Source organism: Apodemus sylvaticus, chromosome 14, assembly GCF_947179515.1.
Source record: "Apodemus sylvaticus chromosome 14, mApoSyl1.1, whole genome shotgun sequence".
Lineage (NCBI taxonomy): Eukaryota > Metazoa > Chordata > Mammalia > Rodentia > Muridae > Apodemus > Apodemus sylvaticus.
The window spans coordinates 37,445,780-37,461,427 of NC_067485.1; the positions used below are offsets into that span (position 1 = coordinate 37,445,780).

At 42.1% G+C, this 15,648-nt stretch overlaps 1 non-coding gene and 1 pseudogene across 1 annotated transcript; one reads left to right on the forward strand and one right to left on the reverse strand.

Annotated features, from left to right (window-relative positions):
* Window positions 1-1,724: 1,724 nt before the first annotated feature.
* On the reverse strand, window positions 1,725-2,458 carry LOC127664538 (bcl-2-like protein 12; annotated as a pseudogene).
* A 5,465-nt stretch (window positions 2,459-7,923) lies between these two features.
* On the forward strand, window positions 7,924-8,060 carry LOC127665354 (small nucleolar RNA SNORA67). Its single transcript, XR_007973398.1, has one exon. It is a non-coding gene; the product is annotated as a small nucleolar RNA SNORA67 (small nucleolar RNA).
* Window positions 8,061-15,648: the final 7,588 nt, after the last annotated feature.

The following is a 15,648-nucleotide window of genomic DNA, read 5'->3' on the forward strand; positions in this document are numbered from 1 at the left end:
TTCTGACAGGCCCAGCCTTAGAGTCACCTTTTATATAGAGTCATCATTTAATATGGTATCATGTGTCATAGACCAGTGGGTTTATTGCCTTTAAGTGTAGGCCAATTGCTATGCTTCTAATATAGTTTGGGGTTTTGGGCTGATTTTACATCAAGACATCTCCATCTTCTTTGGCCTGAGGAAGGCATTTGTGCTGACAGGTCCTGCCACCCCTGTTCCTCCGTCTGCCAGGTGCAATTGTTAAGTGGGATGGATGGTGTTGTCAGTGGTAATCTATAATATGTTAAAATTCAGCCTGGTTCTGTGCAGTTCATTTAATTAGGCATCAACAGCGTGTTTTTCCTGAGTAAGGACTCTAGACCTGGCAATATAATTACTTAAACAAATAAGCAAACACCAAGGAATCCAAGAAGCTAACATAGCTAAAACATGATAGGCACTTATCAAAGGAAATATCCATCAGCTCAGCCATTGTTAGGACTCCCCTGATTCATCCACCATTCCAATGGTCAGAGACAAGAAAAGGGGTGTGGGCCTTCAGCTCACCAATTTCGCAAGGTGGTGGATGAAGGTGGTTAACTTCACGCAACATAGGCCCTCGAGTGACATCCCCGATGCATCCCTCCGTGCTCTGAAGCATCATTGCCTCCAGACAGGAAGGTTCCATTCCACAACACTTATTCCCCTCGTGCCCAGGCCTCAGCCTCTGCCCCTTTTCTTTTTCTTCTAGTTAAAGAACAAAGCTTTTCAAAACTAAAGTTTTATTATTATATACAGTGACTGCTGGCTACAGCAACAGTTGATTAGTCATCAGGGAAATGCAAATCAAAACAACCCTGAGATTTCACCTTACACCAGTCAGAATGGCTAAGATTAAAAATTCAGGAGTCAGCAGGTGTTGGAGAGGATGTGGAGAAAGAGGAACACTCCTCCACTGCTGGTGGGGTTGCAAATTGGTACAACCACTCTGGAAATCAGTCTGGCGGTTCCTCCGAAAACTGGGCACCTCACTTCCAGAAGATCCTGCTATACCACTCCTGGGCATATACCCAGAGGATTCCCCACCATGTAATAAGGATACATTATGTTCATAGCAGCCCTATTTATAATTGCCAGATGCTGGAAAGAACCCAGGTATCCCTCAACAGAAGAATGGATGCAAAAAATGTGGTATATATACACAATAGAGTACTATTCAGCCATTAGAAACAATGAATTCATGAAATTCTTAGACAAATGGATGGAGCTGGAGAACATTATACTAAGTGAGGTAACCCAGACTCAAAAGATCAGTCATGGTATGCACTCACTAACAAGTGGATATTAGCCTAGAAAATTGGAATACCCAAAACATAATCCACACATCAAATGAGGTACAAGAAGAACAGAGGAGTGGCCCCTGGTTCTGGAAAGGCTCAGTGTAGCAGTATAGGGCAAAACCAAAACATAGAAGAGGGAAGGGGTGGGTGGGAGAACAAGGGGAAGGAAGGGGGCTTATGGGACTTTTGGGGAGTGGGAGGGCCAGAAAAAGGGAAATCATTTGAAATGTAAATAAAAAATATATTGAATAAAAAAAAAAGAACAAAGCTTTTAAAACAGAGACATTTCTAAACAGTCTTTTTGACAAGATAGATAGATAGATAGATAGATAGATAGATAGATAGATAGATAGAGTAACCACCACCACCCTACATCCCTGAAGTGTGTGTGACGTCATTCTTCAGTCACCTGTGCCCGGTCAGAGGAACCGCTCAGTCCACAGGTGAGGTGGCCAGGATGCCTGCTCAGCCCCCATGGGCCTACATTCAGGGCACGAAGCTATGTATATGCTCAACGCTGAGGTTGGCCAGGGTACCCCCAAGCCTGGCCACGCACAGGCTCAGTTCCATGGCTAGTGCCAGGCGTGCCAGCAGATCTGGGAATGACCAGGCAAGGCAGTGAGCAGTTTGGGGAGGAGCTGCCTTCTCAGCTGGAGAAGAGTTCCACAAGGCAGAAGAGCCTGCTGACAGGCCAGCCAGTTCAGATGCCAGCCTTTGGTTGATGACTTCTGCCTCCGGCAAGGTTACCAGCCTCCCCAGCAGGGCTTCCTTCTCCGTGGGTGGGGGTCCCTAGAACTCTGAGATGGGCGGGGGACTTCGATTGTTCCTACACCAACTGGTCCAGATGCTGGGCAACCAGGGCATAGGAGTCTGAAGTGGCCTGGCCAGGCTCCAAATGAACAGCAGCAGGGGAGGAGAGGAGGGAAGCAGTCTAGAGGACTCCCGAGGAAGGAGCTCCTCTCCCCAGGGGGACAGGGGAGGCATCTTCGGAGGTGGCTCAGGAAATCTGTTGTCTCTTCTTGGGCAGGGCTCCTGGGTGGAGTTGGGACAGGAGACCCAGCAGCTTCGCCAAGCTTAAGGAAGGCAGTCAGAACGTCCAGTGTGTCCTCTCGGAGACCCAACTCTTCAGAGCTGGCCATGGAGATAGATACCAGGCTCGGTGTTCTGCCCTAGTCACATTAGCGCGCGCGCGCGCGCGCGCGCGCACACACACACACACACACACAAACATGCTTTCACTCCTGCACTAACTTTTTAAAACCTTAATTTTAATGATTTTGGATCTATGGATTTGTTCATTCTCAATATCTCTGATAATTGAAATGATACAGTGCATTTCTTACATCTGGCTTATTTTATTTGGTGTGCTGTTTTCAAGTTTCATCATATGTATACATACACATACGCACACACACACAGTGTGTGTGTGTGTGCATTTTGTGTATCCATTTGTGTGTTGATACACATTTGAGCCACCCCACCATTTGGCTATTGTGAACAGTGTTATTTTCTATATGCATATATTTGTTAAGTACAAAGAGTTTGCAGCTCTTGCATTTATAGTTAGAAATGTCATTTCAGTCATGAAGTAGGACTATGCTTAACTTTCTAAGGATCCGCCCAAACTACTTTTCTAGGATTGACAGCTCATTCTGTGTGATGACGTATTTCCACTTCCTTAGATACGTTCAGCAACTTCCTCTAAGCTACTTCAGGCCTACTAAAAGCTTGAGAGTGTAGCTAGCCTTGTCTCCTGGGATCTTCCCGTTTCCCATGTTCCCCCTCGCTCATCCCAGACACTGCTCTGACTCTTTGTTTTTGCTGTAGAATACATATTTAGATTATGTATCCGTTCGTTTGTTTAGTGTGCACGGGGTGTGGGAGGGACAATGGTGACAAACCACAGTGCACACATGCATGTTAGAGGAAAACTGATTCCCCTCTCTTCCTTCCCAGGGACCAAACTAAACTTGTCAGGCTCAGGGTCAAGCATGGGGCCATCTTGCTGGCCCAGCTAGAATTTTAAAGTAAATACCAGATATCAAGCAATTCCCATCCCTTCTCAACTTAACTAGATCCAAAATAGGAAGGAGTATCCCTTTTGCATAAATCAACGTAATAAAGTAACACAAATTCTTCGATACCAATCAGTTTATAATCAAGATTTACTTCCCTCCCCGCCCCCGCGCACTTTAAAATATAGTCTCAAATTTGACTTGTCTTGAATATAAAAATCCAAGCAGGGTCCATTTTATTTGATTAGTTTATATGTGTTTTCCTAGGACAGTGCTGGGTCTAGAGCCAGCATGGTCTAGATCAAGCATGTATTAAGCCTACACACCGCCACTCAACTGTTCCCCAGCCCTTAGTGTCCCATTGGTTGGCTCTAGTCTCTTTCTCTTTTGTCGATACCAGTGATTCTCAACCTGTGGGTCCCAACCCCTGCAGAGCTGCAATCAGACATCCTGCACATCACGTATTTATATTACGATTCACAACAGTAGCAAAACTTACAGTTATGAAGTAGTAGGGAAATGATTTTATGGTTGGGGGGGGGGGCTCAGCACAACCTGAGAAAATATATTAAAGAGTCTCAGCACTGGGAAGGTTGAGAATCTCTTCTATGCTATTGCCTTCTGGAAAAAAAAACAAAAACAAAAACCAAAGTCAGAGGGATTGTAGAATGATGAAAATACTTTCATCATAGGGCATCTCCCTCCCTCCTTCATCTTCTTCCCGCTTCTTTCTCTCTGTCCCCTTTGACAAGGGCTTGGTGTATAACTTGGTCTAGCCTTGGCTTGCAGTCCTCCTTGCTCAGGCCCCCAGGGACTGGGACTACAGGCACACCTTCCTATACATGCTGTCGGTTCTCTTAAACACTCTTTTTTTTATTTTGCCAAAGTGACCCATATTCCGCATCTATAGCTGTCACTCTCAAGCATTAACACCAGCAGTGAGAATCACCTGAAATATTTTTTGATTAAAAACTACAGATTCCTGGCCTTTCTGCCTCTCCCTACATGCTCAGAACCCAGATGGGCTCACGAGGAGATAGAGGTGGCAGTACAGACATCCGCATCTTTAGTAAGGACCATAGCAAACTGGAGGCGGGCAGTCCCCACAGAGGAAGCATCACCTTATAGGGATGGAGTTTGTCAGGTCATCTTGCTCTCTGACTAAAGAAACGGCCCTGTCTGTGAAAGGATTTCAGTCGTGTCAGGATGACCCAGAGGAGAAGACAAGACCCAATACCACCATCTTCACAAATTAGCCACTTCAGCCAGAGACCATTTGAAGGATGCATTAAGGCCATCATGCTGGGATGAAGATTCTTTTTGGAATGAGTTCATGACACATTGGCCACACTTAGGAGGGTGGAGGCATGGGGTGTAGATACCAGTTGTATGAGACGCTTCTTTACAGAAAAAGGCTTCTTCTCCCCTCATTCCTGTTTCCTTATTCTGTATTATTTGTGTCAATACTGCCTTGCAGGTATTAATCCAATATCATTCTCCTACTTCCACCCCCATCTTCCATCCTCCCACCCCCACCCTTTCAGATTATTCTAGCCTGGCCATTGGGAGATCATTCATTTGGCTCAGGAGTGGTGTCCTATTGATACACAGCAGCAGTTGGTAATCTGGGCATAATCACTTCTTCTGGTACTGCACGATACCCCAGCGCATCTCCTGCACTTTCTTTCCCAGACACAGAATAAACCGCTTCTCCTAGGATCCTGGTTCCTTTTATTGCACAATGGTTTTACAAACCAAGATCTGTGTGCCAGGGTGCTTGTTACTTGTTGAAGTGCCAAAGCTTTTTGTCTCTCTTAGCAGACTGTGCCAGGAAATATGTGCATATTATAGTAGTAGGTCTTCATTGTCAACTTGACAGGATTTATTCATCATGGGAACACTCCTGCGAGTGTTATCTCTGAGGATGCTTTCAGAAAAGGCGAACTGAATATAGAAGACACACCCTGAATGTGGCTGGCACCATCCCTGGAGCTCAGGTCCCAACCCGAGAGATAACAAAGGAAATGTGAACTGAGCAATACCCTTCATCCTTCTCTGCTTCCTGACCAATGATGACGACAATGATGATGATGACGATGATGATGATGACAACAATGATGATTATGACGGCGATGATGATGATGATGATGATGATGACGATGATGATGGTGATGACGATGATGATGGGTGATGACGATGACGATGATGATGGGTGATGACGATGATGATGATGATGATGACGATGACGACAATGATGATGACGATGATGATGATGATGACGACAATGATGATTATGACGGTGATGATGATGATGACGATGATGATGGTGATGACGATGACGATGATGATGGGTGATGACGATGATGATGATGACGATGATGATGACAATGATGATGACGACGACAATGATGATGATGATGACGATGATGATGATGACGATGATGGCAACAATGATGATGATGACGATGATGATGATGATGATGAAGGCAATGATGACAATGATAGTGATGATAACAATAACAAACAACAACAACAATTCACTCAGTCATAGAACCCAGCCTCTTGGTTGTTTGAAACTTTGAGGGGAGGAACTGTGGTATATCTTCCTGTGACTTATAAGAATGCTTACTTTTGTACTATCTTACCATCAGAGTTATAACAGAAAACAGAATGAGTTTTGCCTAAAACTGTTTTTCTGTGACTTACCTATTTAATCTTCTCATCTTCATTTTCTGCATTTCTGGAAACCACTGCGCTATCAATCCCTATAGAGTCCTTTCTAGAATGCTATATAGTAGGAATTGTACAGCGTGTGGCATTTTTAGATTGGCCTTATCCCATTTGCAATATGTATGTATTTATTTATTTCAATGATTTTTAGTTGTATGTACATGTGTGGGTATATGCATGTGAGGCCAGAAGAGGGTATGCAATCCCCCTGGAGCTAGAGTTATAGGTGGTTGTGCACTCTTTGGCATGGGTGCTAGGACCTGCATTCAAGTCATCTGTAAGACCAGCACATGCTCCTAACTGTTGGGTCTTCACTTCAGCTACCACAATATGCATTTGAAAATTCATTCATGCCTTTTGTAGGCCATTTTCTTAAATCACTGAATAGTAATCTGCAGTTTGGTCAAACCACAGTTTATTTATCCTTTACCTATAGAATAGCATTTGGTTGCTTTCATAGTGAAGCAATTACTTAGAAAGCTACTACACAGTCCTCAGCTTATCTGGGTAAACATCGGGGAGCAAGATTGCAGATTGTTTTATGTTTAGTGTAACCTCAGTTATTTCTGTAGCAATCTGCCAAATGGTCTTCCAATGGGACCAGCCCACTCTGTGTTCCCTCCAGTGAGGAAAAGCACTGTTTCCTGTCCTCTCCAGTAGTTGTTATGAACAGGGGACTTTTGGTTACTAATATTTCAGTCATTCTGACAGTTGTATAGAAGTGCTTAGTTTTATATATATACACACATACACATGCCGGGCATGGTGGTGCACACCTTTAATCAAAGCCAGCCTCAGGAATTCAAGGCAGACAGATCTCTGAGTTCAAGGCCAGCCTGATCTACAGAGCAAGTTCCAGGACAGGGACAGCCAGGACTACACAGAGAAACTCTACCTTGAAAAAAAAAGCACACAGACACAAGCAAATGAAAAAATTAAACCCAAACTGGCTTTCTATAGACATACAATGAACCACAAGCTCTAGAAACTAAATCGTTAGGAATGACGTACCACACAGCTTCCTTCTCTCACCCCTCATAGCCCTAACGCAAAGAACTGGCCTCTTGTAGCCAATGAAATGGTTATTTCACTTATTGAAATGGTTGAGGCATCAATAGCACACCCATATCTGAACAGTTGTGGTGGCAACTCACTCAGTCAAGGGCTTGCCTTATAGTCCACTGGACATGGTCCTCAGGATCCACATCCGAAGCCCCACACTTATATACTTGCAGATAAGTGCACCTCTTCAACCCTCAACAACTTCTTACAGTGGATGGCAATTAACACAGAGATGCACAACTGACCAAGGTGCAGAGAATAAGAGACTGCAGAGTGCTTAGCCTTAAATGGGCCTTAGATCATACTCTTTCCTCCCAAGAACATCAAGACAGAGCAGGTAGAAAGACTACAAGAGCCGCAGGCCTCAGGGAAGTACAATGGAAGTTTTCAAAACACAACAGGGCATTTGCACAGATGAGCTCAACAGTTGTCGTGATGGAATACCCAAGGCCTACACAAGCTCAAGTCAAACAAAATCCCAGCATGGAGACAGAAGTAGGCACCAGAGCTAAGGAGCAATTGATAGCCACTGGGGGAGGGGAATCTGCTTCCTTAAGGCTGATTTCCCTGGTAGATCAGCCAGGCTCCAGTGGATGACCCCATACCCTCTCGGGAAGCACAAGTCAGACTTGACAGTTTTGTTTTGTTTTCTTTTCCTTTTCTTTCTTTCTTTTTTTAAATGAGAATGCAAAGTTGGTTAGAGGAGTGAGGGTGAATCTGGGAAGAGTTGAATGAAAGGGCTGAATATGATAAAAATACATTGAATGACATTCTCAGAGAATAAAAATATATATTTAGGTTAAGGTGGTTTCCTCTCCAAGAGGCTAACCACTGCCTTTCTCAGGAACATGGCAACCTGGAAGAAAAGCTGGCATGCCTCAGGTCTTCGTGGAGCACGCTTATTTCCTTTGCCCTCCTTTGGCTGCCTATATATATGATTTAAAAACTGATAAATATATTTATTTATAACATGCTAGAGTTTGATTCACACACACTTCAAGTTACCACAATTTTATTATTCCATAAAATAACCAAATTTGAGCCAGCAAGATGCTAAAGGTGCCTGTTCCCAACCTGACAGACTGCAGGTCATCCTCGGGCACACATATGGGAGGAAAGAAACACCTCCTGAAAGTTGTTCTTTGGTTCCCACTGCCGCGTGCGTGCGCGCGCGCGTGCACACACACACACACACACACAGAGCAACAGAGACAGAGTCAGAGACAGAGAGACACACAGAGAAACATATACACATAGACACATACATACAAGTAACATATAGACTAAACAGACTACTTTTAGAATATATATGTATTCATATATGCATGTAACAATAATGAATGAAAATAGAGGCCATAAATTTGAAAGAGAGCAAGAAGGAGTGTTTGGGGCAGGTTTGGAGGGTGAAAAGGGGAAGGGGAAAATGATATATTATAATCTCAAAAATTAAGAAAGAAATAAAAGAAGATTAAGACGATTCCTGATTGAGACTCTCAAAATGCTGATGTGCTCAGCCTTGAGAAAAGTAGGGCAGGCTCGAGATAGCCAGCCCACCTCCTTAGGATAGCACCTCTCCCGTAGCTACTCTATGGGTGCATTACAAGACATCCCCACCCAGTGTGTGCCTTGAATTCAGAACACTACCGAACACCACATGTACCATCCTTCTCCTATAGCTCTCCATATTGCTACATGACACCAACTTCACGTCCTTCCTGGGTTTCTGACTTTTCTCACAAGGGCACTTTGGATAATTGTTAAGTAAAATAAGTGTCATCTGAACATGGTTCTGGGATGTTTTCTGGACCACTGGCCTCATAATCAAGTGATCACTTGGGTGATTGGTGGGTAGCTTGTGTAAAAGTTGTAATTATGCTGGACAAAAAGGGTTACTCATGCCTGTGGGCAGGGAGGAGTGGATGATGCAAATTTTTATCACATCACTCAGAGCAATGTACAATTCAAAACTTAACTATTGTTTATTTATGGAATTTTTCACTTACTAATTTCAGATGACGGCTGACAGTGAGTAACAGAAACGGCAAAGCTGTAGGTTAAAGACTTTAACTTGCCCCACATGTTGCATGATGATGTAAAATAGGCCAGAAAGTACTGGGGAAGGTGCTAGTCAGCATCTGACAGAAAGAGTTCACGCACTCCTACTCTCTCCTCATATTAAGATAAACACCAGACCAATGACATGCTGTGCCAGTCGATGTGAACATCAAACACTATTTTGGGAATGTCAATATGTAGTCTATGTTTCCTGCTGCATGTTTGTAACAAACAATTATAAATGTTCAGTGGTTTGGGAGAATTTATTTATTTTTTGTGTGACTTAATACGAAGATTGCTGCCATTGTGATATATTGTTGGGCCACACATTATTCTGAGCAGCTAAATCAACCACATTTATCATGATGAAATAGTACTGACTGTCTAGGAGGAGCTAGCCCTCTTTCTCTTTTTTTGTATCACATTCATTCATTCACTCATTACTATTTGTGTAGGGTCACACCCATGTCATGACGTGTGTGAAGGTCAGAGGGCAGCCAATAGACTTGGCTCTCTCCTCCTCTCCTTTTACCATGTGGATCCTGGAGATCAATCCCAGACCATCAGATTTAGCAGTGTGGTGGTTTGAAGGATAATGGCCTCCATTAGCTCATATATTCAACTGTCTGGTTGCCAGTTGGTGGAACTGTTTGGGAAGAATTTAGAAGTGTGGCTCTGTGGGAGAAGGTGTGTCACTGGGGATGTGCTTTGAGGTTTTGGAAGTCCAGGCCAGGTCTAGTCTTTCTTTCTTTCTGCCTATATTCTGTGGATCAGATGTAAGCTCTTGGTGGCTGTTTCAGCATCCTGAGCCTGCCCCCATGCTTCCTGCCATGATGATCATAGACTAAGCCTATGAAACTGTAAGAAAGTCCCAATTAAATACCTTTTTATAAGTTGTCTTGGTCATGGCATCTCTTCATAGCAATAGAACACTGCCTTAGAGAAGCAGCAAGGGCCTTTACTGAGCCATCTAATCAGCCCCTAATCTTTCCTTAACTTATGAATCCACTCCCTTAACCAGGGTTGCTGAAATAATTGTACTCAATAAACACTAATTTTATAATTCATCTTCTGTGACTATCTGAAATTTTAAAGTAAGCTTTGGGGCTAACTTTCAAATCATTAATGGAATTTTGATTTGAATGGCCTGATTTGTACAGAATTTATTTTATAAAGTCTTTAAAAATTAATCATATTATCTTAGTTTCCTTACAGATCAGTATTTGTTGTTTGCAGTTAATGAGAAATAACACCTATCTTGGTGTTTGTCATTATCATGAAACCGTTTTTAAAAGAAGAAGAATCTGGAAAACTTTAAGGGTTCTGTGGAAAGTCTGTTGGATGGTGTTTGGTGGGGGCAAAAATGTGAAGGAATGTTTCCTTAAAGTGGACACAGGTATGAAAGGCTCAAGCAGACTGGTAAGGAAACTTTTGCTGAAGCAGACACAGGAGGAAGGATGTTCTGCTAAAGCAAGCTCGTGAAAGGACACATGATGAAGGATTCTTTGCTAATGACATGCATGTATTGGTCTGCCTTACATTGTGTTGTAGTTGAGCTGCATTTGTCTAGAGGGAAACATACCAAACACTTCTGGTGGTGTGCTGCAGTTTCTTGACACTTCCTTGGACTCGGGCTGATTGGATGCACATGCTGAGAGGCAGGACACATGGTGTGTGGAGGGTATGACTAGGACTCCGTGGAGTGACAGAGACCGCGCTCAGCTTGCAGGGACATCTAGCTGTGCAGTGCTTGTAGGTCTCACGTCTTTGCTGATCTTTGCTTCCCTGAGAGAGGCACAGCTGAGAACTTCTCCTGGTACTGCTGTTGGTCCCTCCTGCTGACCGAAGCCAAGGCTGAGGCCTGGCTGTCTCTGCTAGGTTGTATCACCACTGTTGCTGGGCCAGCTCTACCAAACTGGACTTGCTGATTTTTTGTGAGGTGTCTGCCAGTGGATCAAGCTGCCCCTGCCTGCTAACCTGTGAACTGAACTGCTGATTTCTACGCAACACAGACAGGAATTACTCCAAAGAACCTTTCTAAATATGTCCACTTTTTTCCCACCCTCGGAACCTTTCTTGCCCATTACCTGTGGTGGGTTAAAAGGGAGGTTAAAGTATTTAAGAACCATCATTAAAAATAAGATTTTAAAAGTTAAAATTACAATAATCTGTGAGCTTAATTGATTTACAATTAATTCTCCCATCTACTTCTGAGAGAATCCTGGTTTCTTGGTCTTGTGACTTCCCTTATTAGTATTTCTGCCATTTTCTAAATATTAAGTGTACTGTTCATTATGGGCTTCTCCCTAAAGGGGTCTATTTCTGGAACAAACATCTGAGCTTTACATTAAGGAAAGTAGGTGCTGCAGATTCTTTGCCCCCTCAAATGAGAACAAAGTCAAGAAGATAACAGGACTCACTGGTATCCAGTAAGACATGCGAGAATGGTCCTTGTCACATTTCTTCTCACTCCATACAATGACTAAGCCACATCGAGAAAGACTAGCATTGGGAGATAGGAAGAAACAGAATAGTTATTATTTAACTTTCATAATTGTTTTTATAACTTCTCCAAAAATATGGACCTAGGGTGGTTTTAGAAAAGCATAAGTTGGAAGCTGGAGAGATAGTTCAGTGGTTAAGAGCACTGACTGCTCTTCCAGAGGTCCTGAGTTCAATTCCCACCAATCACATAGTGGCTCACAACCATCTGTAATGGGATCTGATGCCCTCTTCTGGTGTCATCTGAAGACAACAACTACAGTGTACTCATAAACTAAATAAATCTTAAGAAAAAAAAGGTATAAATTGAATAAATCTAAATCTTTGCTATTAATGGTGATCAACACTTGTAAAAGCAGTCCTAGGAAAGGGAATAAAGAAGTATAAAAGGGAAAAAGGAAAAACTTCATAGAGCAACTTTGGGATGGCTTAAGTAAATCTTCAGGGAGCTCAGGAGATAGAGTGTTCAGTTGGTAAAACTTGAAAGGACTTGAGTTCAGTCTCCAGCACCCACATAAATTTATATTCCCAGCACTGAGAGCACAAGGGGAAGGTGCATATCTGTGGTTTTTCACTGGTGTCTGGCCAAACTTGTGAGCCAGCCACAGGTTTCAGTGACAGCCCTGTTCAAAGTACAAGGTAGATGGTTGTTGTGGATTGCTGTTGGTATGTTCTGCTCCCTCAAGAGGCTGCCGTACTCAGCTGAGGCCAATGAAATATTAATTGACCAGATAAGGCTAGAACCTGTGATTGGGCAGTGGAAGGAAAAGGCAAGCTGAAAGTTTTAGAGAGGGAAAAGAGGAGGGAGAAAAGAAACACAAAACAGAGGACAGGGGAAGACAAGATGGAGGGATAAGGAGGTGATGGAGCTGACTCACATGGTCTGCAGAAGCAAGTAGCGAGGGATTTCACAGCTGGGCAATAGAGTAATGCAGGGTACATTTGCCTAATGTAGGTGTGCAGCTTGTATTCATATCAATTGAGTTTTGTGTTCTTTGCATGGGCATTTTGAGGTTGGATATTTACTGTTATAAATCTGGCTGGGGTATTAGAAGTCTCTAGTGTTATTTTATGGGACTAAGGGGATCTGAGCAAGCAGTAGCTGACTTTCTGCAGACTAGCCACAGGGACTGGATGGCCTGGGAAGACCAGAGCAGCTTGGCAGCAGGTTGGCCAGGGAAACCAGGGGAGTCTGATGCTTGGGGCTAGCCGTGGGGGTGGGCGAGACCACCAATGCCAGTGCCTAGCTGGATTTAGCATGGATCATTTATTAAAACTACATGCTATAGATGGTATCAAAAGAATGACTCTCAAGGCTGACATTTGACCTCTATATACACCATATACATATATTTATATACACATATATATACATATATACATACATATACATAGTCATACAAATATACACATATACACAGTCACAAACACATGCATACACACACATACATACAGATTATCAGAGAAATTTGAGACTATCAAAGAGGTAGAAAATGTATTCAGAGATTATTAAAACCCTCACTCCCAAACTTAAAGGATACAAATATCCTAGTATATGAGAACCAAAAGTTCACCTGGCAGAGGTTTTTTTTTTTTTTTTAACTCAATCAAGGGTAATACAGCACCCAAGCACAGACAAAATACAAGGAAGTTCTCAGAGTAATAACAGGAAATAAATAACACAAGGGTGACTTAATTCTGACAACTGGCTTCTCAGGGCAAAAAAAAAAAAAAAAGATCCATACTGATCAGAAGAGAATGGCATAAGACTTTCAGTACTTAGGGAAAGAAACTGTTAATTGGCAGTGACTTTTCTGGTGGCATCTAAATCTCAGATGAAGAGAGCCACGGCAGCCCGAAGAGATGATTCTATCTAAGTCCAGCTTACTGAACAGTGTATGAGGGTTACTTACAAGAGCAGGGTGAGGTGGTACTTCTAGGAGTGTGGGTGACTCAAAGGCAGCTTCAGTGCTGAAATGTCCACTCCAGTGTGGGTGACACTTGTGACACTCACTATAGTTAACTGTCTACTTTCTGTCCACTTCCTCACCTGCCATGACCACATGCATCTAAGGCAGAACTCTAGACAGCTAGGGGGAGGCAGGAGGGAGTGAATGGCTAACACCTCAGCTGATGACCCACATTTTCCTCCTTCTGGATCTGATACTGGAGGGGGGGTGTTGTGTGAGTTATCATAGCTGCCCAAACTCAAGAAGTAACTTATCCCCACACTAATCAAGAATATTATTTCCAGCTAAACTATCCTTTAAAAATGGGATGATTAAAAAGGACATTCCTAGTCAGACAAAAGCTGAGAGACTATATAACTTCACATGTCCTATACAAAATGCTAAAGGGAGCTCTTCAAACTTAAAGGCATTAATGAGTAAGACATAAACACCATAAGATTTTAAATGCAGTTGTAGTGAGAGCAATGGTTCAGGTGTAAATGCACCAATTGTCTAGCCTGATGACTTGAGATCCATCCCAGCCTTCCCATGGTGGAAGAAGAGAACCAACACCTGCAAGTTGTTCCCTCATCTCCATACTGTGGCATGTGTGCAAAAGAGAATAGGGATACTATAAATATATATGTGTGTGTGTGTATTATATATGTATTTTATATAGTATATATAGTATATAGTATAATGTACTGTATAAGATCATAAGTATATAAATATTATACACTATATACTATATATATGTATACATATATATTATATACTACATTTAAATGTGTACAAGAGGGGGGGAACAACAGGAGAGAAGAATGTAAGAATTAAATTAGGAAACAAGTCATAAAATGACTTTATTTTATTTAATTTTAAAGGTCTTATATACTATGTACAGTGTATATTATATATAATAATACCGATTTTAATATCAATAATTAACTTGAATGTCAATTAAATTATAAGGACACATGCTCAACTATGTTCATAGCAGCCCTATTTGTAGTAGCCAGAAGCTGAAAAGAACCTAGGTGTCCTTCAATGGAGGAATGGATACAAAAAATGTGGTATATTTACACAATGGAGTACTATTCAGCCATTAGAAACATTGAATTCATGAAATTCTTAGACAAATGGATGGAGCTGGAGAACATCATACTAAGTGAGGTAACCCAGTCTCAAAAGATCAGTCATGGTATGCACTCACTGATAAGTGGATATTAGCCTAGAAACTTTGAATACCCAGGACATAATCCACAAATTAAATGATGTCCAAAAAGAATGGAGGAGTGGCCCCTGGTTCTGGAAAGACTCAGTGCAAGAGTATAGGGGAATTCCAGAACAGGGAAGTAGGAAGGGGTGGATGGAAGAACAGGGGGACGGAAGAGGGCTTATGGGACTTGCGGGGAGTGGGGACCCAGAAAAGGGGAAATCATTTGCAATGTAAATAAAAATAAAATAAAATAAAAAAAAATATATATATAAAAGAAATAGAGAAAGGACAAATAAAAGAAACAAACACTTGTGATTTGAAGTTTACAAAATAAAAAAAAAGTAAATTAAATTTGTAAAATCAGGACAATCACCAAAATAACAATACCCAACAATATGTCTCTTACAAGAAGACACCTTGTAAGCAACAAGATCAAGTATAGGCCAACAGTAGAAGATTAGATGAGGTATCCCATGAATGTAATTCTTAAGAAGAAAGATGTACCCATAGTGGACATCAGGTAAAACAGACAATATGTCAAAAATGGTAAAAAGATATAAAAGGTCATTATATTATGAGTCATTACAAGTAAGCAAAAGAAAGAATAATCCTAACTATACATGCTTCTAATATCAGAGCACTCAAATATTTAAAGCAAGCATTAGTAGTTCCAAGGAAAATAAAGACTTCATTGCAATAATAGTTGGGGACTTTCAGCAATGGAGAGACCAACAAAACTATGCTACCTAGGCCAAGGGTACCTAAAATAGACACCCACGAAGCATCACCCAACAGCTGCA